The sequence below is a fragment of the Schistocerca cancellata genome, chromosome 3 (assembly GCF_023864275.1).
Source record: "Schistocerca cancellata isolate TAMUIC-IGC-003103 chromosome 3, iqSchCanc2.1, whole genome shotgun sequence".
NCBI classification, from domain to species: domain Eukaryota; kingdom Metazoa; phylum Arthropoda; class Insecta; order Orthoptera; family Acrididae; genus Schistocerca; species Schistocerca cancellata.
The window spans coordinates 51,148,936-51,174,845 of record NC_064628.1 but is presented as its reverse complement, the minus strand read 5'-3'; positions in this window follow the sequence as shown (position 1 = coordinate 51,174,845).

The following is a 25,910-nucleotide window of genomic DNA, read 5'->3' as shown; positions in this document are numbered from 1 at the left end:
TTTAGCTTACCTTTTTACATTAAGGTGTATGATGCACGTTAGTTTTTTATACTAAAGGAGGTAGTTTAATTCTGTCTTATGTAATTTTTAATGAAGGTAATTTTTATTTACTTGATTTACCCTATCAAGGTAACCCTTTAATCAGGCACTTCATTTATATTTAATATATAAATTAAAATTTTTTTTTGAAAATTTGTTTATGTATTATTTTGGTTAATTCTAATTAATTTATCTCGGTTCGGATAATTTGAGAATATATTATATATTATATACAATAAATAATTTATATTAATATATTACATTTAACTAAATTTAAATACTTATAATGTTATTTTATTATTATTAAGTGATTATTTTAATACATTCATTTACCTAGTATTATAGCTACTTATGTTTTTAGCTTAAAATAGGTTATTATATTATAAATTATATAATAATATGTAAATTAATATTAAATATTATTATAATTGGATATAATAAATATAAGTTATATTATTAAATATAAAATATTATATTAATATAAATAATTATATTAATTATAATAATATAATTAGATATATTTTCTATAATTAAATTATTTAATTAATTAATATTTTAGTTAACTTAATATAAAGTTAATTTTATATTAATAACATATTACATTAATTTACATAATTGTATAAAATATATTTATTATATTATTTAATCTTTCTTTATTATTAGTGAAAAGAAAGATTAAATAAGAAAGAATATAATACATTTATTGGTATACATGTTCCATATTAATCTTTATTTATATATAATAGAGAAGTTGTTGTGGTCATTCGAGGGCGCGTTTCTTTATTTTTTTGGCACTATTTGTGTTTTTTTTCTTTTTTTTCTTTAAATATTTGAATCTTTTATTTTTTCTTGATTTTATAAATTTTTGAATTTGTTATTTTGTTTCCAAAAGTTTTATTCTTGCTTATTTATTTACTTTTTCTTTGTATTATATGTAAGTTTTGTTAAACTAAATGTTCTATTTTGCAGTAATTTGATTTAATTATCAAGTGATTTTGGATTTAGCAATTGATTTAGTATCGGCATAATTCGTGCCAGCAGCCGCGGTTATACGATTGATACAAGTGAATATTATTGGTTAAAACAGTTGTTTATATTTTTAGGGTTAAAATATAAATTTGTAAGGTGAAATGTTAAAATTTATTTATAGCTCTTTTTATGAATCTGTGAAATTTAAATAATAAACCAGGATTAGAACATCTCTGAACACAAAGTATGGCACGATTTACAAAACAGCAAACTTCAAATACCTCGGTGAAACACTACAAATGAGTGGACATAACAGAGACTCAAATGAAGAAAGAAAGACTAAACTGGACAAGGCATACAAAGTAGTGTGGAATCATTACAACAAGAAGTCTATCTCACAAAAAGCCAAATTACGCCATTACGACACGGTGGTGCTCCCCGAGGCACTATATGCAGCAGAGACCACACTAATCCGAGGGCATACACGTATCAGACAATTAGAAAAAGTAGAACGGAAAATACTTAGGAAAATATTTGGCGCAACTAACAACAATGGAATATGGATCAAGAAACCTATAGAGGAACTGTACAAACATACGGAGACAATCACAGAAAAGATTAGAAAATGCAGACTACAATTCTATGGACACCTATACAGAATGCCATCACACAGGCTGACCAAACAGATCTTTGACTGGGTAACCACTAGAAACAACAAATGGGTGGCAGAGGTAGAAAACGACCTGAACCAGCTCAACATAACAGCAGACACAATAAACGACAGAATAAAGTTCAGAAACATCATTAAGAAAAGTAAACTACATGAGATACAATGCGACAAATGAACAGGCATAAAATGGACCGAAGAACGAAAGCAAGATCACAGCCAGAAGATGAAAGAAATATGGGCAACCAAAAAGGCAATCAAGATGAAGCCGAAGACACGAAGCCGACAAGAAGCATGGACAGAGGACCGGAAACAGAAACACAGCGAGCGAATGAGGGAAGTTTGGGCAGCAAGGAAGGCAGCAAAAGGAACTGGCCATGTAGTTTAGTCCAAATGCGCTCTTTAAGGGCAAAACACCAATAATAATAATAATAAACCAGGATTAGATACCCTATTAGTTAAGGTCTTTAAACCCAAAGAATTTGGCGGTATCTCATTCCATTCAGAGGAACCTACCCCGTGATTGATAATACACGATTTACTCTACTTAATTTATTTGTTTGTATATCTCCGTTATCAGAGAATCTTTTTAGAGTTATAATTCTCAAGATTTATGATTATAAAATATTTCAGGTCAAGGTGCAGCTTATAGTTAAGAGGAGGTGGGTTACAATAGATTTTTGTTTATAACGGATTTGATGGTGAAATACTATTAATGAAGGTGGATTTGATAGTAATTTAATTTATTTAATTTAACTGATATTGGCTCTGAGGTGTGTAGACATCGCCCGTCGCTCTCATTATTGATTATTCTATTTTATTGTTTTAATTTAGCTTCAATTTAGATGAGATAAGTCGTAACATAGTAGATGTACTGGAAAGTGTATCTAGTAAGAGTTTCAAGATAGAACTTATTAGTAAAGTGTTTCATTTACACTGAAAATTTTTCTGTGCAAATCAGGATATCTTGATTATTTATTTTATTATATTTATTTTTTGTTTATTTAATTATTTAATAAAAATAATTTTGTTGAATTTTGTCTTAGTATATTTTGTAGAATTGATTTTTTAGATTATAGTTTATTGGTAATGTAATTGTTTTATGAAATATTATTTTAAATTTTTAAAAGTAGATTTTATTTATTGTACGTTTTGTATCAGGGTTTATCAAAATTTTAGTATTTAGTTTACTTGTCTCGATTTGGGTTGATTTATAAATAATTTATAGTTAATGTATCATAATTATTATTAAATTATTTATAGAAATGAGATGTTAATCGTTTTCCAAGATTTCTAGTTTCTTAAGAAAAAATTTAATTTTTTGAAGTTAATTGTTTTTATTTAATTTTTTAAGTATAAATATTAACCTATTTATTCTTTAAGGGATAAGCTTTGAAGTTAAAAACCTATAATTTGTTTTATAAAATACAATAGTAACCTTTAAACCAGCTATCTCTAAGATTACGTTTTAGTTCATTATTTTTTATTTTGATTTTATAATTATTTTAGGTTTTTTATTAAGATTATTTATTTAATTTTAAAATTTTTGTAATAATGATAGAATTAGTATATTTATTTGTATATAATTTTTACCTTGTGAATTTATTATAAAGAACTAGGCAAAATTGATTTCCGCCTGTTTATCAAAAACATGTCCTCTTGAAAATACTTTGAGGTCTGGCCTGCTCACTGAGCAGATTTTTAAAGAGCCGCGGTATTTTGACCGTGCAAAGGTAGCATAATCATTAGTCTCTTAATTAGTGGCTGGAATGAATGGCTTGACGAGAAATCAACTGTCTCTTAATAAATTTTTGAATTTAACTTTTGAGTCAAAAGGCTTAAATTTTTCTTTAGGACGAGAAGACCCTATAGAGCTTAACATTTTATTTTTATATAGTTTTTTGTTTGTCTTTCTATATTTAATGATGATGTTTTGTTGGGGTGACATGAAGAATAAATAAACTCTTCATTATTATATCATTTATTTATGTTTGTTGTTTTGATCCATAATTTATGATCATAAGATTAAGTTACCTTAGGGATAACAGCATAATTGTTTTTGAGAGCTCATATCGACAAAGCAGATTGCGACCTCGATGTTGGATTAAGAAAAATTTTGGGTGCAGTAGTCCAGTGATTAGATCTGTTCGACCTTTAAATTCTTACATGATCTGAGTTCGGACCGGCGTGAGCCAGGTCGGTTTCTATCCTAAGATTATTGATTCATATTAGTATGAAAGGACCATATGGTTGAAATATTTTTTATTTTATTGATTAATACTAATTAAATTACTATTTTGACAGAATAATGTGTTGAATTTAGAATTCATTTATGTAGATTTTTTCTACAAATAGTATTGATACTTTATGATTTATTTATGTTTATTTTGAATTTTCTTTTATTAGTTATTTTTGTTTTAATTAGTGTTGCTTTTTTAACTTTATTAGAACGTAAGGTTTTAGGTTACATCCAAATTCGAAAGGGCCCAAATAAAGTAGGTTTTGTAGGAATTCCTCAGCCGTTTAGTGATGCTATTAAGTTAATTTGTAAGGAGCAGCCAATTCCTATTATATCTAATTATTTACTTTATTATTTTTCTCCTATTTTTAATTTAATAATTTCCATGGCTGTTTGAGTAATTTTCCCTTATTTGACTTATATATGTTCTTTTTCTTATGGATTTTTGTTTTTTTATGTTGTACTAGATTAGGTGTTTATACTGTTATAATTGCTGGTTGGTCTTGTAATTCAAATTATTCTTTATTAGGTTCTCTTCGTTCTGTTGCTCAAACAATTTCATATGAAGTTAGTTTGGCTTTAATTTTATTATCTTTAATTATTTTAATTGGTAGTTTTAACATGTTTGATGTTATAAATTATCAGCTTTATTGTTGATTTATTATTATTTCTTTTCCTTTAGCTTTAGCTTGTTTTGCTTCTTGTTTAGCTGAAACTAACCGTATTCATTTTGACTTTGCCGAAGGTGAATCTGAGTTAGTTTCAGGTTTTAATATTGAATACGGTGCAGGTGGATTTACTTTAATTTTTTTAGCTGAGTATACAAGAATTGTTTTTATAAGAATATTATTAGCTTTAATTTTTTTAGGTGGTGATTTTTATTCTATTATATTTTTTATTAAGCTTGCTGTTATGTCCTTTGGGTTTATTTGAGTTCGGGGGACATTACCACGTTTTCGTTATGATAAGTTAATGTACTTAGCTTGAAAAAGTTTTTTGCCTTTATCTTTAAATTTTTTTATTTTCTTTGTCGGTTTAAAGATTTTATTTATTTCATTTATTTAGTGAAATTTTTTAAGAAAAGTTAATAGAAGAGTTAAACTTCTAGTTTTATGTTTTCAAAACACATGCTTTTCCTAAGCTAATTAACTTATTATTCCTTAATTAGTTTATCTCATGTGTTTGCAATATGTACATTAATTAAGAAGTATGTAAAGTAGATAATTGTTAAGATTTGTCCTGTTATAATGTAAGGTTCTTCAACAGGCCGTTTACCAATTCATGTTAATAAGCATACAACAACTACTATGATTCAGAATAAAATCTGATTAATAGGATAGAATTGAATACCTCGAAATGGTGTTTTATTATAAAATGGTAAAATTATTAAGATTCTAATTGATAAGAATAATGCAGTAACACCTCCTAGCTTATTAGGGATTGATCGTAGAATTGCATATGCAAATAAGAAATATCATTCTGGTTCAATATGGACGGGAGTTACTAATGGGTTAGCAGGTACAAAATTATCTGGATCCCCTAGGAGGTAAGGATTAATCAAGCATAATATAATTAATAATGATGTTATTAATACAAATGTAATAGAGTCCTTGAAAGTAAAGTATGGGTGAAATGGGATTTTTTCAATATCTCCATTTAGGCCTAAAGGGTTATTAGACCCTGTTTGGTGGAGGAAAAATAAATGAATTGCTGCCATTGCAGCAATAATAAACGGTAGTACAAAATGAAATGTAAAGAATCGGTTTAATGTTGCATTATCAACAGCAAACCCTCCTCATACCCATTGAACTAAATCTGTTCCTAAATACGGAATTGCTGATAATAAATTAGTAATTACTGTCGCACCTCAGAATGATATTTGACCTCAAGGTAAAACGTATCCTATAAATGCGGTTGCTATAACTAAGAATAGAATTACTGTACCAATTATTCAGGTGTGCATGTATATGTAAGATCCATAGTAAATTCCTCGTCCTACATGTAAATAAATACAAATAAAAAATATAGAAGCTCCATTTGCGTGTAAGGTTCGAATAATTCAACCATTATTTACGTCTCGGCAGATGTGAACTACACTTCTAAACGCTATTTCAATATTTGATGTATAATGTATAGCTAAAAATAGTCCGGTTACAATTTGAATTACTAAACATAGTCCTAGTAGGGACCCAAAATTTCATCAAAATGAAATATTTGTTGGTGTAGGTAAATCAACTAAAGAGTTATTAATGATTTTAATTAAAGGATGTCTTAATCGTAAGGGTTTATTCATTAGTAAATTATCTTATTTTACGAATTGGCCCCTGGTTAATATTGGTGATTTTAACAACTGCTAATAGTGCCAAAAATAAATAAATTATTATTATTATTGTAATAATAAATGTTGGTCTATTATATAGTTTTTCTAAAGATATTGTTATTTCTTGATAATTGATTGAATTATCAATATTTATAGTTTCAGTATTTTTGAAAAAGTCTATAAATTTTATTATATCTAGAATAATTAATATTGATATAATAAATACTCATATAGTTAAGGTAATAATTATTGTAATTGATTTAGGTTGAAATATTTCGTTTGATGCAATTCTCGTAATATAAATAAATAGAACTAATATACCACCAAGAAACGTTAAAAATAAAATATATGATAATCAATATCTTTCCATTATTGTTCCTGTTATTAGCCCGACTAAAAAAGTTTGTAGGATAATGAAAAGCATTATTGATATTGGGTGTCTTAATTTAATAAAATTAATATTTATTACGTTTGATAGTGATATATTATTTTGATCATTTCAGGGGTTAGTTTATTAAAAATATCGGTTTTGGGGACCGATGATGGAAAGCTTTTTCACCTCTGAAGTTTTAAAAGTGGGGGCTGAACTTATTTCCGGTTTACAAGACCGGCGTTTTTTTTAAACTATTAAAACTAATGTTTATATTCTCTGTCTTTACTTCTTTATTGATTTATTTTGCTGGTGTTTATGTTTTTTCCTCTAAATGTAAGTATTTATTAATGGTTCTTTTGAGATTAGAATATATTGTTCTTTCTTTATTTATATTAATTATTGTTTTTCTTATTGAGTTTGATTATGATTATTTTTTTCCTGTTATTTTTTTTGTTTTTTCTGTTTGTGAGGGTGCTTTAGGTCTTTCTATTTTAGTTTCAATAATTCGTTCTCATGGGAATGATTTTTTTAATTCTTTTGGTTTATCTTTATGTTAAAGTATTTATTTATAACTATTTTTTTGATCCCTCTTTGTTTGGTTAATAATTGTTGATGGTTGGTTCATTCTTTAATGTTTATGTATAGTTTTGTTTTTATGATTTGTGTTTATTCATATGCGGATTTGAATATGATTAGATATTATTTTGGTATTGATTATTTTTCTTTTAGTTTGATTTTGCTTAGTTTTTGAATTTGTTCTTTAATAATTACTGCTAGATGTTCAGTTTATTTAAGTTCTTATCATTCTAATTTTTTTGTCTTTATAGTCTTAATTTTAATGATTATGCTTTATTGTTCTTTTGCTAGATTGAGTCTTCTTTCTTTTTATATTTTTTTTGAGGCTAGATTAGTTCCTACTTTACTTTTGATTTTAGGTTGAGGTTATCAACCTGAACGTTTACAGGCTGGTGTTTATTTAATTTTTTATACTCTGGTTGCTAGATTGCCTTTATTATTAGTTTTATTTAGGGTTTATGATTTTTCTAATACTTTGTATTTTCCTTTATTGGTTGATTTTGGTTCTTATTATTTTATATTTTATGTATTTATAATTCTTGCCTTTTTAGTTAAGATGCCGATATTTTTGGTTCATTTATGGCTTCCTAAGGCTCATGTTGAGGCCCCCTATTTCAGGTAGAATGATTCTTGCTGGTGTTTTATTAAAGTTAGGTGGTTATGGTATTTTTCGTGTTATGAAGGTTATTTCTTATTTGGGTTTAAAGTTTAATTATTTTTGATTGTCTTTAGGCTTATCTGGTGGGGTTATTGTTAGATTTATTTGTTTTCGTCAGGTTGATTTAAAATCTTTAATTGCATATTCTTCTGTTGCTCATATAAGAATAGTTATTGGAGGGTTGATGACTATGAATTGATAGGATTGTATAGGTTCTCTTTCTTTAATGGTTGGTCATGGTTTGTGTTCTTCTGGTTTATTTTGTTTGTCTAATATTATTTATGAGCGTTTAGGTAAACGAAGATTATTAATTAACAGGGGTATAATTAATTTGATACCAAGAATGGCTTTATGATGATTCCTTTTGAGCTCTTCTAATATAGCTGCTCCTCCTTCTTTAAATTTGGTAGGTGAACTTAGATTATTAAATAGAATTATGTCTTGATCTTCTTTTAGATTTTTTGCTTTAATTTTTTTGTCTTTTTTTTAGAGCTGTTTATACTTTATACATGTATTCTTATTCTCAGCATGGTAATTATTATTCTGGTGTTTATACTTGTTCTCTTGGTTATTTTCGTGAATATCATCTTTTACTTTTACATTGATTACGCGCCAGGGACCAACCGCAGTGGTGGAGAAATGGAACGCAGTACCTCAAGAACTGTTTAGAAACATCTTGAGCACGTTCCAGAGCAAGCAATGCCTCTTTTTTTGTCACCAGTCTTCTGACTGGTTTGATCCGGCTCGCCTCGAATTCCTCTCCTGTGCCAACCTCTTCATCTCAGAGTAGCACTGGCAACCTACGTCCTCTGCCATTACAAACAGTATTAAGAACCACGCTCCACCTTTTGTAACGTCCAGCGGACCATCATAAATCACGGTGACTTCATTGTGGTTACTGCCTTTAAATAAAAGTGTCGTTTACGTTGGTCTGATTCCGTATTTCTTTCAGTTTCCTTCTGCTCTGTACTGTAGAGTTCTTTCTACTTATGGTCCAAGATTTATCGAGCATGTTACTTGGTAGCGACACATAATGCGAAACTTAGTTTCATGCTTGAATTTTGCACGCCAGAGTAGTTCATACACTCGATAGAGCTGGTTTCTAACAACTTCAGATAATAATCTACAAATAACACAGAAGGAACACATTGAGCGTCAATAAGGGAAAAAGCCACACCTAAAGACTGCTCTCAAATTTCCACAGAAATAAATCTAGTCGCCGGCCGAAGTGGCCGAGCGGTTCTAGGCGCTTCAGTCTGGAACCGCGCGACCGCTACAGTCGCAGGTTCGAATCCTGTCTCAGGCATGGATGTGTGTCATGTCCTTAGGTTAGTTAGGCTTAAGTAGTTCTACGTTCTAGGGGACTGATGACCTTAGAAGTCCCATAGTGCTCAGAGCCATTTGAACGATTACATCTAATCTATTGGTTTCCGTTAGAAATAATTTAGAACACTGCCCTCCAGCTAGTTATTGACTCGCCTTGCTGCTGTAATCCGTCTCTCCGTAAACAGTACTTCCGCGCTCAATAAGTGGCAACAGTTGCCTAGAAGGACTGGATAAGGGCTAAACAGAATTCGAAGCCAGTGAATAGGAACGCACTTCTGATTCTTGTAGTCTTTCCGTGTTTGAAAATTAACTTCGTTGATCACGGAGGACGGCTAACTCCCGGCCTCAGTGAAACACTTTAAAACACCGTCTCCGCCATACAGTGTCCGTGAACTGACAGCTTAACCACATGAGGACTGCCGTTAAGCACCCTGATCTCCAAACTGTTTCATGAAATTAATAAACATTTATTCAGTCAGAATCAGGAATAGAATTCAGGCACTTCTACACCTACATATACAGGGAGTTTCAAAAATGACCGGTATATTTGAAACGGCAATAAAAACTAAACGAGCAGCGATAGAAATACACCGTTTGTTGCAATATGCTTGGGACAACAGTACATTTTCAGGCGGACAAACTTTCGAAATTACAGTAGTTACAATTTTCAACAACAGATGGCGCTGCAAGTGATGTGAAAGATATAGAAGACAACGCAGTCTGTGGGTGCGCCATTCTGTACGTCGTCTTTCTGCTGTAAGCGTGTGCTGTTCACAACGTGCAAGTGCGCTGTAGACAACATGGTTTATTCCTTAGAACAGAGGATTTTTCTGGTGTTGGAATTCCACCGCCTAGAACACAGTGTTGTTGCAACAAGACGAAGTTTTCAATGGAGGTTTAATGTAACCAAAGGACTGAAAAGCGATACAATAAAGGATCTGTTTGAAAAATTTCAACGGACTGGGAACGTGACGGATGAACGTGCCGGAAAGGTAGGGCGACCGCGTACGGCAACCACAGAGGGCAACGCGCAGCTAGTGCAGCAGGTGATCCGACAGCGGCCTCGGGTTTCCGTTCGCCGTGTTGCAGCTGCGGTCCAAATGACGCCAACGTCCACGTATCGTCTCGTGCGCCAGAGTTTACACCTCTATCCGTACAAAATTTAAACGCGGCAACCCCTCAGCGCCGCTACCATTGCTGCACGACAGACATTCGCTAACGATATAGTGCACATGATTGATGACGGCGATATGCATGTGGGCAGCATTTGGTTTACTGACGAAGCTTATTTTTACCTGGACGGCTTCGTCAATAAACAGAAATGGCGCATATGGGGAACCGAAAAGCCCCATGTTGCAGTCCCATCGTCCCTGCATCCTCAAAAAGTACTGGTCTGGGCCGCCATTTCTTCCAAAGGAATCATTGGCCCATTTTTCAGATCCGAAACGATTACTGCATCACGCTATCTGGACATTCTTCGTGAATTTGTGGCGGTACAAACTGCCTTAGACGACACTGCGAACACAGAAACAATTGAACAGCTGAAGCAGTACATCTCATCTGCATGTGAAGCCATTCCGCCAGACACGTTGTCAAAGGTTTCGGATAATTTCATTCAGATACTACGCCATATTATTGCTACGCATGGTGGATATGTGGAAAATATCGTACTATAGAGTTTCCCAGACTGCAGCGCCATCTGTTGTTGACAATTGTAACTACTGTAATTTCGAAAGTTTGTCTGCCTGAAAAGTGCTGTTGTCCCAAGCATATTGCAACAAACGGTGTATTTCTATCGCTGCTCGTTTATTTTTTATTGCCGTTTCAAATATACCGGTCATTTTTGAAATACCCTGTACATACATACTCCGCAAGCCACTGAAGTGTGCGGGATGGAGAGTACCCTGTACCACTACGTCATTTCCTTCCCGTTCCACTCGCAAATACAGCCCTAATTTCTCGGCAGCAGAATCGTTCTGCAGTCATCTTCAAATGCCGCTTCTCCAAACTTCCTCCACAGTGTTCCTCGAAAGGTACGTCGCTTCCCCTCCAAGGATCCTCATTTGAGTTCCCGAAGCATCTCCGTAATACTTGCGTGTTGATTTGTTGATTGAACCTACTGGTAACATATCTAGCAGTCTGTCCGTGAACTGCTTCGAAGTCTTCCTTTCACCCGATCTGTGGCAGATCCCAAACACTTGAGCAGTACTCAAGAATCGGTCGCACTAGCATCCTATATTCGTTGTTCTTCACTGATGGAGCACACTTTTCCAAAAGTCTGGCAATAAACCGAAGTCGACCATACGTCCTCCCTGCCTCAATCGTCACGTACTCGTTCCATTTCATATTGCTTTGAAACGATACACCCAGATATTTAAACGACATGACTTTGTCAAGCACAACACTACTAATGCTGTATCGAACATGACGAGTTTGTTTTTCCTACTCATCCGCATTAACTTACATTTTTCTGTATTCGTCACACCAACTAGAATTTTTTTCTAAGTCATATAACGACGACATATTGCCGTTCACTGCGTAGTCAGGGAACGACCGCAGACTGCTGCCCACCCTGTGCGCCAGATCGTTTATTTAGACAGAAAATAATAACAGTCATTTAACACTTCCCTGGGACGCATCTGATGATACACCATCTGATGATACAGTTGCCGCTGATGAACACTTGCCTTCGGGGACAGCATATTTGATTCTGGTACTTAAGAAGTGTTCGAGCCACTCACACATCTGGGAAACTCCTCCATTACGCTCGTACCTTCGTTAACGGTCTGCAGCGGGGCACCCTCTCAATTGCTTTTCGGTAATCTAGAAATATGGTATCTGCCTGTTGCCCTTCATCCACAGTTCCCAGCATATCATGTGAGCAAAGGGAAAACTGGATTTCGCACGAGCGATGCTTCCTAAAACCGTGCTGATTCGTGGACGGAAGCTTTTCGGTCTCTAGGAAACTACCGGAGAGTAGAAATACAATACAAACTGATGACAATTTTTATTACTACAAACGACGCGTTTAGAGGCTTGCCACCATTATCGTTGGTTGGATCAGCGGTTTACATATGCGTTCCTGCTTGCTGCACCTAAGCATCTACCATACGTTTCATTTTGATTTTGTTTTAGTAAGCTACATACTGCAGAGTATTGAGATGTGAATATAACATACCACTGACCATTGCCCATTGGCCATGGGCCATTTCCTGCTACCGCTAAAGCGCTGTCCTTTAGTAGGTGTCTTTCCTGCCTGGGTCGTCACGGGTTTATCTTCCCCAGTTGGTGCGAAAATTACTCGCGTTTCAGATAAGCCTAGGGTGTTCAGACGGCGGGTGGTAAGTCCTATGATTATCACCTTTTCTTGATTTTCAGATATTACAGTATTGCATGAACATCAAGAGCTCAGATGGAAACCCAGTTCAAAAGTAAACAAGGGAAAGCAGAAACGCGGAAGGAGTATACTATAGAGGGTCTATACAAGGGCGATGTACTTGAGGATAATATTATGGAAATGGAAGACGATGTAGAGGAAGATGAAATGGGAGATATGATACTGCGTGAAGAGTTTGACAGAGCACTGAAAGCCCTAAATCAAAACAAGCCCCGGGAGTAGACGATATTACATTAGAACTACTGATAGCCTTGGGAGAGTCAGCCCTGACAAAAGTCTACCATCTGGTGAGCAAGACGTATGAGACAGGCTAAATACCCTCAGACTTCAAGAAAAATATAATAATTCCAATTCCAAAGAAAGCAGGTGTTGACAGATGTGAAAACTACCGAACAATCAGTTTAATAAGTCACGGTTGCAAAATACTAACGCGAATTCTTTACAGACGAATGGAAAAACTGGTGGAAGCCGACCTGGGAGAAGATCAGTTTGGAACACGTGAGGCAATACTGACCCTACGACTTATCTTAGAAAACAGAACAAGGAAAGGCAATTCTACGTTTCTACCTTTTGTAGACTTAGAGAAAGCTTTTGACAATGTTGACTGGAATACTCCCTTTCAAATTCTGAAGGTTGCAGGGGTAAAATACAGGGAGCAAAAGGCAATTTACAATTCGTACAGAAACCAGATGGCAGTTATAAGAGTCGAGGGGCATAAAAGGGAAGCAGTAGTTGGGAAGGGAGTGAGACAGGGTTGTAGCCTGTCCCCGATGTTATTCAATCTGTATATTGAGCAAGCAGTAAAGGAAACAAAAGAAAAATTCGGAGTAGGAATGAAAATCCATCGAGAAGAAATAAAAACTTTGAGGTTCGCTGATGACATAGTAATTCTGTCAGAGACAGCAAAGGACTTGGAAGAGCAGCTGAACGGAATGGACAGTGTCTTGAAAGGAGGATATAAGATGAACATCAACAAAAGCAAAACGAGGATAATGGAATGTAGTCAAATTAAATCGGGTGATGCTGAGGGAATTAGATTAGGAAATGAGACACTTAAAGTAGTAAAGGAGTTTTGCTATTTGGGGAGAAAAATAACTAATGATGGTCGAGGTAGAGAGGATATAAAATGTAGACTGGCAATGGCAAGGAAAGCGTATCTGAAGGAGAGAAATTTGTTAACATCGAGTGTAGATTTGTCAAGAAGTCGTTTGTGAAAATATTTGTATGGAGTGTAGCCATGTATGGAAGTGAAACGTAGACGATAAATAGTTTAGACAAGAAGAGAATAGAAGCTTCCGAAATGTGGTGGTACAGATGAATGCTGAAGATTAGATGGGTAGATCACATAACTAATGAGGAGGTATTGAATAGAATTGGGGAGAAGAGGAAATTGTTTGGTGGTACATATTCTGAGGCATCAAGGGATCACCAATTTAGTATTGGAGGGCAGCGTCCAGGATAAAAATCGTAGAGGGAGACCAAGAGATGAATACACTAAGCAGATTCAAATGTATGTAGGCTGCAGTACTTACTGGGCGATGAAGAAGCTTGCACAGGGTAGAGTATCATGGAGAGCTGCATCAAACCAGTCCCTGGACTGAAGACTACAACAACAACAACAGTATACACCGGGAAGAGAAGTTACTGAGGTGGATCTGCTGGGGCCGTTGGGAAGGCTGGCAGTATTTTCGAGACATACTGATGCAAATCTTTTTCTTCTAAATTCCTATTGGAACGGAAAACAAACAGTACGGTTCAAAGAAGTCTTCTCCCTGCCATCAAAAGGACATTGTTTCTTTTTCTTCTTGAGATAAAGAGGTAGCACTGTCATAGGATCAGGCTGGCCAAATAACGTGACTGAGCTATTCCGCGGCGCATTGGCCCGCCCTCGTGCGCACGTGTGGGAGAGCGGAGCGTGTGGGCGGCAGGTGCGTATCTGCGGTGACGGATGGCGCGCCGACGGCTGCCAGATTGCGGGATTGCCCCCACGCGTCACCTTCCCATCGTATCGCACAACTGCGAGGGCCGCCGGGATTGGCGCCCACAATAAATTGTACCGCTGGCTGCCTATACGAAGTCCGACAAGGGGCTGCGGGACTTTCTCCTTCTAGCTGGCTCCTTCCATTACATATTTCCGCTGCTATAAATGCCATCGTAAATCTAACTAGCTGTAATCATGTCAGCTACTTGCTGCTTTCTCGTCATAATTCGCTGCTGGTATGTTTTTGTTTCTGGCTTTGTTCCTTGAACTCACTCGGTTTTACAGCAAATTATGAATGCTAATAAAGGTTCAGAGACCAGTGCGTAGCACAGATGCCATTGCAAGGAATATAAAAGAGGAACTATCTTGGTATGGACGATTTAAAGAAACAATTGGCCCATAGTTTCTATTAGAACACTTCCGTGGAGGACAAATACTAAACAAATTACATTTCAATTTTTATTATCATGGGCGACGCGTTTCGAGCGTTGCCACCCTTATCGTTGGGTGGCTTCAGTGGTTTATGTAAACATTCCTGTTTCCTGCAGGAAATCATCGACTATGGGTTTTATTTTGTTTCAGTAAGTTGCGCATTGCAGAACACTGTGTTACTGACATAACATACCAATGACTCCATACAAAAACAAAAGCCATGAAAAGGTTATATAGGTACATTAACAAGATACACGAAACAAACGACATGAAATAAACCCATATGAAGAGTTACAAATCTTCACACGTAATAAACTTGGGCAGTGTATTCTCATTGACAAGGCTGAGAGATTGAAATTTTTTTAAACCTTAGTTCGCGAATAGATGATACACAATAACTTACTTCCTCTCCCTCAAAAAATAAAAGCTATGTACACCAAAACTCAACATCCACTTCATCAAACTGTTCCATTAATTAAATGTTTGTCTTGATGTCTGTCATGGTCCTCAGTCCGAAGACTGGTTTGATACAGCTGTTCATGTTAGTCTTTACAGTGCAAGCTTGCATAACTACAGCAGCCGACATCCATTTGAATCGCCTTATTATATTCAAGTCTTACTCTCTCTTCAATTTTACCCCGACCCCTCGCTTACCAGATGTCGGCAAATAAAAACAGTATTGCAGTGCTAGTATTGTTCCGAAGTACAACGCAAAATTAATTCGGACACACCGAGCCAGCGATTTTGAATGGGAATATACACAATTTATGTACGAGTACAGGTTGTAGACAGATGGTTGACGACAAATAGAAGATTGGGTCTAGTCGTGAGTCGAGCTGGGTAGCCTAATAGTAAGGCGACAGCTCGTGATAAGCGGGAAATACAGGTTCGAGTCCTGGTACGGCACAGATTTTCATTGGACGTGAAATCAAATACCTTTCAGCCGTTTAATTTCCAAACAAATATTCTTTGGATACCAGTTTCGGCGATTTACAACGTCATCTTCAGGCCCCTAACCGTCGTATAGGAATGTTCTGGTCAAAACAGGGGCCAGCATTCGAATACTGGTGTCTGTAGATTTCTGCTAGCTATAGCGACCACTTAATCATCATTTTCATTGCCGTCATTCCATTATAAAGTTGATGGTTGTCTATATTCTCAGCTGCGAATACATTTCATGTATTTCATAACGTCTGTAATCTCATGCATGGCCGAAGGAACTTCGCATTGTACTTCGGAACAACACAGGCACTGCAATATCGAAAATAAACTTCTGTTGCGAATGACGCTGTTTAGCTGAATTCTAATTACTGCCTGCCTGAAACCAGCTCCTTTTGATAAAACGTATTGCTTGGCAGGCGTTGCTCCTCCTGACATTCGCCGGGAAGTAGTCGCAAACGCCGAAAGGAAGAAATTTGAAGAACTGTTGGACATACTCCAAGACCACGTAGTCAGTATCAGCCAAGGAAAACCGGACAAAAACTGCGGGCAGTCAAAATAAGTCATCTGCAAGCTAGGGTAAAGCCAGCAGAATGCTTTCCAACAACACACAACTTACAAGGGAACCTCCCCATCGCACCCCCCTCAGATTTAGTTATAAGTTGGTACAGTGGATAGGCCTTGAAAAACTGAACACAGATCAATCGAGAAAACAGGAAGAAGTTGTGTGGAACTATGAAAAAATAAGCAAAATATACAAACTGAGTTGTCCATGGGCAAGATAAGCAACGACAAGGAAAAAGCAAGATCAGCAGTACCGCGGTCCCGTGGTTAGCGTGAGCATCTGCGGAACGAGAGGTCCTTTGTTCAAGCCTTCCCTCGGGTGAAAAGTTTTTTTCAGTTTATGTGACAAACGCTTATGTTTTCATCACTTTTTTGAGAGTGGTTATCACATCCACAAGAAAACCTAAATCAGGCATGCTAGAAGAATCTTTTTACCCATTCGCCAAGTGTACAAGTTAGGTGAGTCGACAACATATTCCTGTCATGTGACGCACATGCCGTCACCAGTGCCGTATAGTATATATCAGACGTGTTTTCCTGTCTAGGAATCGGTTGACTTATGACCTTGCGATCGAATGTATTCGGTTCCCATTGGAGAGGCACGTCCTTTCGTCTACTAATTGCATGGTTTTGCGGTGCGGTCGCAAAACACAGCCACTAAACTTATTACAGTGAACAGAGACGTCAGTGAACGAACGGACATATCATAACTTTGCGAAAATAAAAAGTATACTTTTCACCCGAGGGGAGACTTGAACCAAGGACCTCTCATTCCGAAGCTCCTCACGCTAACCACTAGACCACGGCGCTCCTGATCTCACGTTCTCCTTGATGTTGCTTATGTTGCACATGGATTCCTCAGTTTGTATATTTTGCTTATTTTTTCATAGTTCCACACAACTTCTTCCTCTTTTCTCGATTGATCTGTGTTTAGTTTTTCAAAGCCTATCGAATGTGCCAACTTATAACTAAATCTGAGGGGGGTGCGATGGGGAGGTTCCCTTGTTAGACTGGACCACATGGAGACCATCGAACAGGCTACGAACTGCGTTGGAAAATCTAAGGATAACCTTATAAACTGGGGATACTTACAACGGCAAACGGTTTGAGAATGTGAAGAAGTACAGGCAAGTAAACGAGGAGAAGTTGGTCAAAGAAGGAGAAAATGCTTTAGCAGTTGCTCGTTTCAGAAATAAAGTCTGATTTCGATTTAGTATAAGTGTGTATACATACATTGATACTATTTCCTTATCGCAAATTGTAAATTTACAGAAACTGTGTGTGTGCTTCTGACTAGAGTAAATAAATAGATTGTACTTCAAATTTGGAATGCAGGACCAGAAAATTTCAACTTTTTCTTCGTCAGAGGTTTTTCCGGTCAAAAATTGGATCATTTCTTTAATGGTTAACTTAGTTCACATTCTCTACCATTCCCATCTCAGCGTTTGATGTATTACAGTTGACACGACTTTGAATATATGAGTATTCTACGACATTGATAATCTGCTCGCTATGCGAAGTATATTATCGTGGAGCATGGGAATAAAACAAGAGGACTTTTTTAATTTTCATTCAACATGAGTCGACAAGTGGCTCAACACCGGAACACTTAAAACAAAAAATGATTTGACGACAACGCTATGGTAATGATGGGTACGTAGCGAATTTGGTATTCGACAGTATGACAGTTGTCAATAGCGTCTCAAACAGGAGTTTCTGCGAACAGCGTGAAGCAGAAACATCTGGAAGTCGAGGTGACCTCTTTGATTCTTGAGATGAGTTGTTTTTACTTCCCTCTCGTTTTTTACGGCTCCGCCAGCCACTGCGGCGGCCATACAACTACTTTATTGCGAAATATCTCGGAGCCACGAAGAGCAGTATTAAGCGACCGAGACAGAACGAAAGACAGTCTTTCTCCTGTCGTATGTCTTGTCACCCATGGCTGCTCAAGAGAAGGCTAGAAAAGATAGTTCGTCAAGAAATGTAGAAGGTGCATGTCAGTGATCCGTTTGACACGCCTGTACGAGATTTACTTCATACTCTGTACGAGGACAATCAGGAAGTGCGACTACTCAGTAAGACTTGGTACGTGAAACAAAATAACTATACATCAAAATAAAGACATAAAAGTCAAATATATTAGGAAGTGCCAATAAAGAGAGAAATATACTTAAATGTAATGGTATGTAACTCGTTTTTTCTCGGTACTGATATTTTTCATCAACAGGTGGCTGGGAAAGGAATCGATATCAATAAGAAATAACTGTACTGAACCATATCAAAACGAGAGAAACAATCATCATCATCATGATCATTTAAGACTGATTATGCCTTTCAGCGTTCAGTCTGGAGCATAGCCCCCCCTTATAAAGTTCCTCCATGATCCCCTATTCAGTGCTAACATTGGTGCCTCTTCTGATGTTAAACCTATTACTTCAAAATCACTCTTAACCGAATCCAGGTACCTTCTCCTCGGTCTGCCCCGACTCCTCCTACCCTCTAATGCTGAACCCATGAGTCTCTTGGGTAACCTTGCTTCTCCCATGCGTGTAACATGACCCCACCATCTAACCCTGTTCGCCCTGACTGCTACATCTATAGAGTTCATTCCCAGTTTTTCTTTGATTTCCTCATTGTGGACACCCTTCTGCCATTTTTCCCATCTACTAGTACCTGCAATCATCCTAGCTACTTTCATATCCGTAACCTCAACCTTGTTGATAAGGTAACCTGAATCCACCCAGCTTTCGCTCCCATACAACAAAGTTGGTCGAAAGATTGAACGGTGCACAGATAACTTAGTCTTGGTACTGACTTCCTTCTTGCAGAAGAGAGTAGATCGTAGCTGAGCGCTCACTGCATTAGCTTTGCTACACCTCGCTTCCAGTTCTTTCACTATGTTGCCACCCTGTGAGAATATGCATCCTAAGTACTTGAAACCGTCCACCTGTTCTAACTTTGTTCCTCCTATTTGGCACTCAATCCGTTTATATTTCTTTCCCACTGACATTACTTTCGTTTTGGAGATGCTAATCTTCATACCATAGTCCTTACATTTCTGATCTAGCTCTGAAATATTACAATACTTAAGATAAAACAAAACCAAATCACTATCATGTAAGTTTATAAAGTGTAAAAGGTTGCACGAATGTGCAGAATCCCAACAGGTATCAGTATGAAATAAGGGAAGACGCACAGGAAAGAGAGCTAAAGCAGACAAGCATAGAGAAACCAGTGTACTACGACAGGTTGCTAGGCAAAGAATAGGAGCAAACGCAAAAAGGAAGAATGGGTAATCAGTCCTAAATTTATGAAGAGGTATCTTATGACATGATTGTAGTTGGGCACTAAGTGACAGAAAACGAGTTACAGATTTCTTTTCATCTTTGGTGGTTGGAAAGCATACCCCATTTTTTTCCCTGCAATATAACGATCTCTACAATTCTGCGTACTTAATAGATCTGGAATGAATACTGATTCTCAGATGAAGTTGTGTGAACACGTAAAGATACTTGCAAACAGAATGTCATCAGTGTGTTAAACCCTTAGAGTCCTTTCATCAGTGTGTAACAACCAGTGTCTTTTAGTTACATAGTATTCATATGTACAGTCGTGAACAAAACGACCGATACCACTCGCCTTTTCGTTATGCTGATCCGCACACCTTTAAAGTCTGCTACACAGCATAACAGTCAAGGCGACGAGGTGCTACCAACATACTATGCACAGGAGTGAAATTGAAAAACTATCCTAACTTTTCAGACTGTTTTCAATCATGTGTAAGACTATATTAATGCTGACTAGTGTGTTAAACACAACACGTAAATATAAGATATAAATGAAAGAAGAAACGCTAATAAGTATGAACTGTACTAATAAAAACGAATTTCAGCTTATCGAGATAACTGTTTTAGTAAGACAAAGTACCCCAGATCGTTACGAATTAGCGAAATATTATGCGCATTCGGCCGCAAACCGGTCTGTGTCAACGTTCAGACCAGTCATACTGGATTACCATTGCTGACATATCAGGAAGGTGTGCAAATTTAGCAATGCGTGAGGATTCATAACGAAATTCAGTTAAAAATCATTCAGTGCCTCACGTAAGTCAATTCAGTTATTGACAGAATCGGAAAAAGTAGGCAGTAGCAAGTATGAAATTCTACAAGATTTTCATATTTACAACCAAAGGGCGCCGATACAGAATAAAGGTATGGGATCCTTGACAGACGTGATTGATGGTGCGTCCAAGGAGTGGTAGCACGATTTTTAATGTCACGAAATAGGAGAGAGAGAGTCCCAGATTTGATAGACGAGTTGGAGTGACATTCATGAAAACAAGAGCGTTTTTAGTTGCCGCGAGGTCTTTTCACGAAATTTCAATCACCAACATCTGTTCTGAACGCCAAAACATTGTTTCCTCGGGAACTTACACAGGAAGAAATGACCATAGTAATAATGTAATTCAGGGCCTGTAAGAAAAGATCTAAGCGGTCCTTTATCCTGCACGCTGTTAAAAAGTAGGACGGTAGAGAAATAGTGCGAAAGTGGTTCGATGAACCCTCTGCCAGGCACGTAAATCTGGATTGCTAAGAAATCATGTAGATGTAGTCATGTAGATGTAACAACGAAATTATGTTGTAATTGCGGCATGTGAGTTACATTTGATTTGAACATCGAAGTTGTTTGCTGTTTATTTATTTTTTGTTCATTATTTTCAGCCGTGGACAAACACCTAGGTGCGTTACATTGATGCTGAAATAAACTGTCATGCATGGACCAATAAAATTACATTCTTAACTACTTGTTATGGTACTACAGTATCTGCCAGCGTCTTTAGAAGTGGATATCGCATACGACGTTCCTAGGGTGTTTATAAGTGCATATTGCAGATGACTTCGAAAAAAAATTGATTGTAGCTTCGTAAAAGTTCCGTGATCAAACGATCTGAGTTGCTGAAGAATACAGTTTATTCTCACTAGACAGTATATATTATCATTATACATGAGGTGAAATGGGTTTCACCGGGTACGGTGGCCGAGCGGTTCTAGGTGCTTCAGTCACAGGTTGGAATCCCACATCGGGCATCGATGTGGGTGATGTCCTTAGGTTAGGTAGGTTTAAGTAGTTCTAGGTCTAGAGGACTCATGACCTAAGCAGTTTAGTCGCATAGTTCTTAGAGACATTTTTTGACCTTTCCCGTAAAGTTTCTTTACATAAACGGCGGGATCTTTAGATTGTGTTGACATAGAAGTTCACTTTTTTACACCACCAAGGGACCGTATACCGCAGGAAGAGCGATATATTTGCGCTTATTATGTGTACCCGTACTCGAGGTAAACAGGTTTTAAGGGTTGAGTAGACAGACGGTCAAGAAAGTGTGACTAGTAGGGTTCCATTTTTATCGATTTAAGTGACGAAATCCTATCAACGAAAATAGCTACGACAGTTACTGAAGATGAGGGCTGCATAAATAATACTCCCTACTTTTTGTTCGAAATGTTCTAGTTGTAGTCGATACATCAGCATATTAGTCGTAGTAACGCTTTAGATCCAAATCACATTTACAGGAATGCAAATAAAATCCATTTGCCTATACACGTGGTAATTCAGATCCCAGTATCAATGCCACCGCGTTTTAGAAGTGCGAGCATTCCCATTGCCAGCGAGCTTATGAAACATTTCGGCTAATGAACGTTTTCTGGCTGTGGCGAGTCTAATGGAGAATTCGAAACATTGTAGAATACGTTTGTCAGCTATGTAGCCGTTTATTTCCTGGGGTGGTGCAGAATTATCCTACTAAATTTACTCGCTAATAACAGTATTTTGTTATTTCGATAAACATCCCGATTGATTGTCACATAAGCGGTGACATAAAGTTAGAAAATTAATGTTTTTGAGTCCAGAAAGCTCTATGCAACACAAAATGCAGATAGTTTTGCCATTTTCATTGCGAAATTGCAGGCTTATTTATGTCTGGGGTAATAGAGGGCTATTTGCCTGGCTTGTCTGCTACCGTAGTGAAAGGTATTTGCTACTGCAAGGGTGATCTGGTTTGTTTCCGGTTCTAATCTCGATGAAGGCAGAGATCAGTAAAGCGATTTTAAGAAATTCTCGCGCCCCCAATACGTTTTATTGCTACCTTTATTCTGTACCGGCGCCCTGTGGACGTAAATATGAAAATCTTGTAGAATTTCATACTTGTTAGTGCCTACTTTTTCCGCTTCTGTCAATAATTGAATTGACTTACATGTGACACTGAATGATTTTTAACTGAATTTCGTAATGAATCTTCACGCATTGCTAAATTTGCACACTTTCGCGGTATGTCAGCAATGATAATCTAGTATGACTGGTCTGAACGTTGACACAGACCGGTTCGCGGCGGAATCCACATACTATTTTGCTAATTCGTAACGATCTGGGTACTTTGTCTTACTAAAACAGTTATGTTATCTCGATAAGCTGAAATTCATTTTTATTAGTGCAGTTCATACCAATTAGCGTTCCTTCTTTCATTTATATCTTATATTTACGTGTTGTGTGTAACACACTAATCAGCATTAATATAGCCTTACAAATGAATGAAAACAGTCTGACGAAGTTCGGATAGTTTTTCAATTTCACTCGTGTGCATAGTATGTCGGTAGCAACTCGTCGCCTTGCCTGTTATGCCGCGTAGCAGACTTTAAAGGCGTGCGGATCAGCATAACGAAAAGGCGAGGTGTCTCGGTCGTTTTGTTCACGACTGTACACTCACTTCTTTGTTTTCTGGGGAATAAATTAACAAAATATAAAAAAAAACCATGAAAAAAAGTTTTGCATCACCTCGTTTCCGAGAGATTCGAAATCTGTACAGAAATTTGGAATGGAGATGAACTTAAGCATCACTTCCGCCCTTTTTATTGCTTATGAATATCACACATTGCATGTTGTACCACCATACAGCGAACCCTCAGAGGAAGAGGTCAACATTGCTGTACGCACTGATACCTCTAATACCCAGTAGCTCGTCCTCTTGCATTCATGCATGCCTGTATTCGTCGTGGCATACTATCCACAAGTTCATCAAGGCACTGTTGGTCCAGATTGTCCCACTCCTCAACAGCAATTCGGCATAGAGCCCCCAGAGTGGTTGGTGGGTCACGTCGTCCAAAAACACCCCTTTTCAATCTATCCCATTCATGTTCGATAGCGTTCATGTCTGGAGAACATGCAGGCCACTCTAGTCGTTATCCTGAAGGACGTCATTCACAAGATGTGCATGATGGGGGCGCGAATTGTCGTCCATGTAGACGAATGCCTCGCCAGTATGCTGCCGACATGGTTGCACTACAGGTCGGAGGATGGCATTCAAGTATCGTACAGCCGTTATGGCGTCTTCCATGACCACCAGCGGCGTACGTCAGCTCCACATAATGCCACCCCAAAATAGGAGGGAAAATCCAGCTTGCTGCACTCGCTGGACAGTGTGTCTAAGGCGTTCAGCCTGACCAGGTTGCCTCCAAACACGTCTCCGACGATTGTCTGGTTGAAGGCATATGCGGTGAAAAGAACGTGATGCCAATCCTGAGCGGTCCATTCGACATATTGTTGGGCCCATCCGTCCCACGGTGCATGGAGTCGTGGTTGCAAAGATGGACCTCGCTATGTACGTCGGGCGCGAAGTTAAGCATCATGCAGCCTATTGCGCACTGGTTGAGTAGTAACACGACGTCCTATGGATGTACAAAAAGCATTATTCAAAATGGTGGCATTGCTGTCAGGGTTCTTCTGAGCTATAATCCGTAGATAGCGGTCAACCACTACAGTAGTAGCCATTGGGTGGCCTGAACGAGGCATGTCATCGACAGTTTCTGTCCCTCTGTCTCTCCTCCATGTCCGAACAACATCGCTTTGATTCACTCCGAGACCGCTTGGACACTTCCCTTGTTGAGAGCCCTCCCTGGCACAAAGTAACAATCCGGACGCGGTATTGACCGTCTAGGCATGGTTGAACTACAGACAACGAGAGCCATGTACCACCTTCCTGGTGGAATGACTGGAACTGATTGGCTGTCGGACCCCCTCCAGACTCCAGTCTTCATCTGCCCAACCTGATTTAGGTTTTCGGTGGTTTCCCTAAAATACTTCAGAAAAATGCTGGGATGGTTCCTACCATAAGGCCACGGCTGCCTGTCCCATCCTTGTCATACTAGAGCTGCGTATATGAATTATTTTTGCTGTTCTCAAATTTTAATGCCAAGATGTGGAGAATCACTGCAGAAGTGATCTACGGATGAATAAAAATACTTCTACTACCACTGCTTCACCCGGCCATGATTACTGCGTGATTTGCAAATTTTTGCAATAGGTATCTCTTTTCTTTACACTTTTATCGCTCGTGCGAAATTTCGTGTCTCTTCCGTCATTGCAACTTCCACGTACACAAAAGTTGAACAATAGTGCTGATATAAGCTGCATCTCTGCCTTACATTCTCGCCATCAGGAACTATTCTTTGTCGATCTACTACTTTCTTTATCTACAATTGAGTTTTACAGATTTTGTTAATTTTTCTACAGCAATTTAATTCTCAGAAAAAACAGCAACGAGCTGTTGTTAATTTTACTATTTACTATTACTAAATACAAACACCGACGTTACTGTTTTCGAACTGACAATTGCATCACCACACGGCTTTTCACTTTACAATAATTTCATTTAGCTTATGCTGAACAAGAGATGTAGGTTATTTTTAGTTATAGTGGAAGTTTCTTGGAGTGTTGGTGCCCACACCGATAAACGATGTTCGAAAAACATATTTTTTACGTTACTTGGTCCTAAAAATGATGAAACAATCTTTAGCCCCAATATTCTAAGGATTGCGGGCATCTTATTCCATCTTACACTAACGAAAGGCTTCTCAAGATCCACTTCTGCTTTTTCTCCAGCCTGCTTTCCACTACTACGAGCAAAGTCAGTTACTATTATGGGGCCACTTCTATTCATTGGAACCAAGCTCATCTTTGTACAAGAAGTCTTAAATTATACTTTCTATTCTCATACACAATATCACGGTCACCAGTCAACATTCGTGACCTATCAGACTAATTGCTCGACAGTTTTCACAATTATCTGTTCTTGATTTTTATTGATAAAGTGATGAAAATGCTGTTACGGTTGAGCGAAGACGACCTGCATCTACAAGTGCATTCATACTTTACAGTGCACTGTAATTGCTGTCCTCACTGCACGGCAAATTCGAGTTTCTCCTCCTTCCATTCACGTATCGAGAGCGGAAAAAATTACTCCTTGAATTTATCTGTGTGTGCTGTCATTTGCCGAATAATATCTTGGCGGTGCCCCATGGGAGCAGTACGTTAGAGTTTCTAGTATATTCCTAGATTATCCATTTGATTCTTTTTCTTGGAAACTTCTAAGTAGACTTCG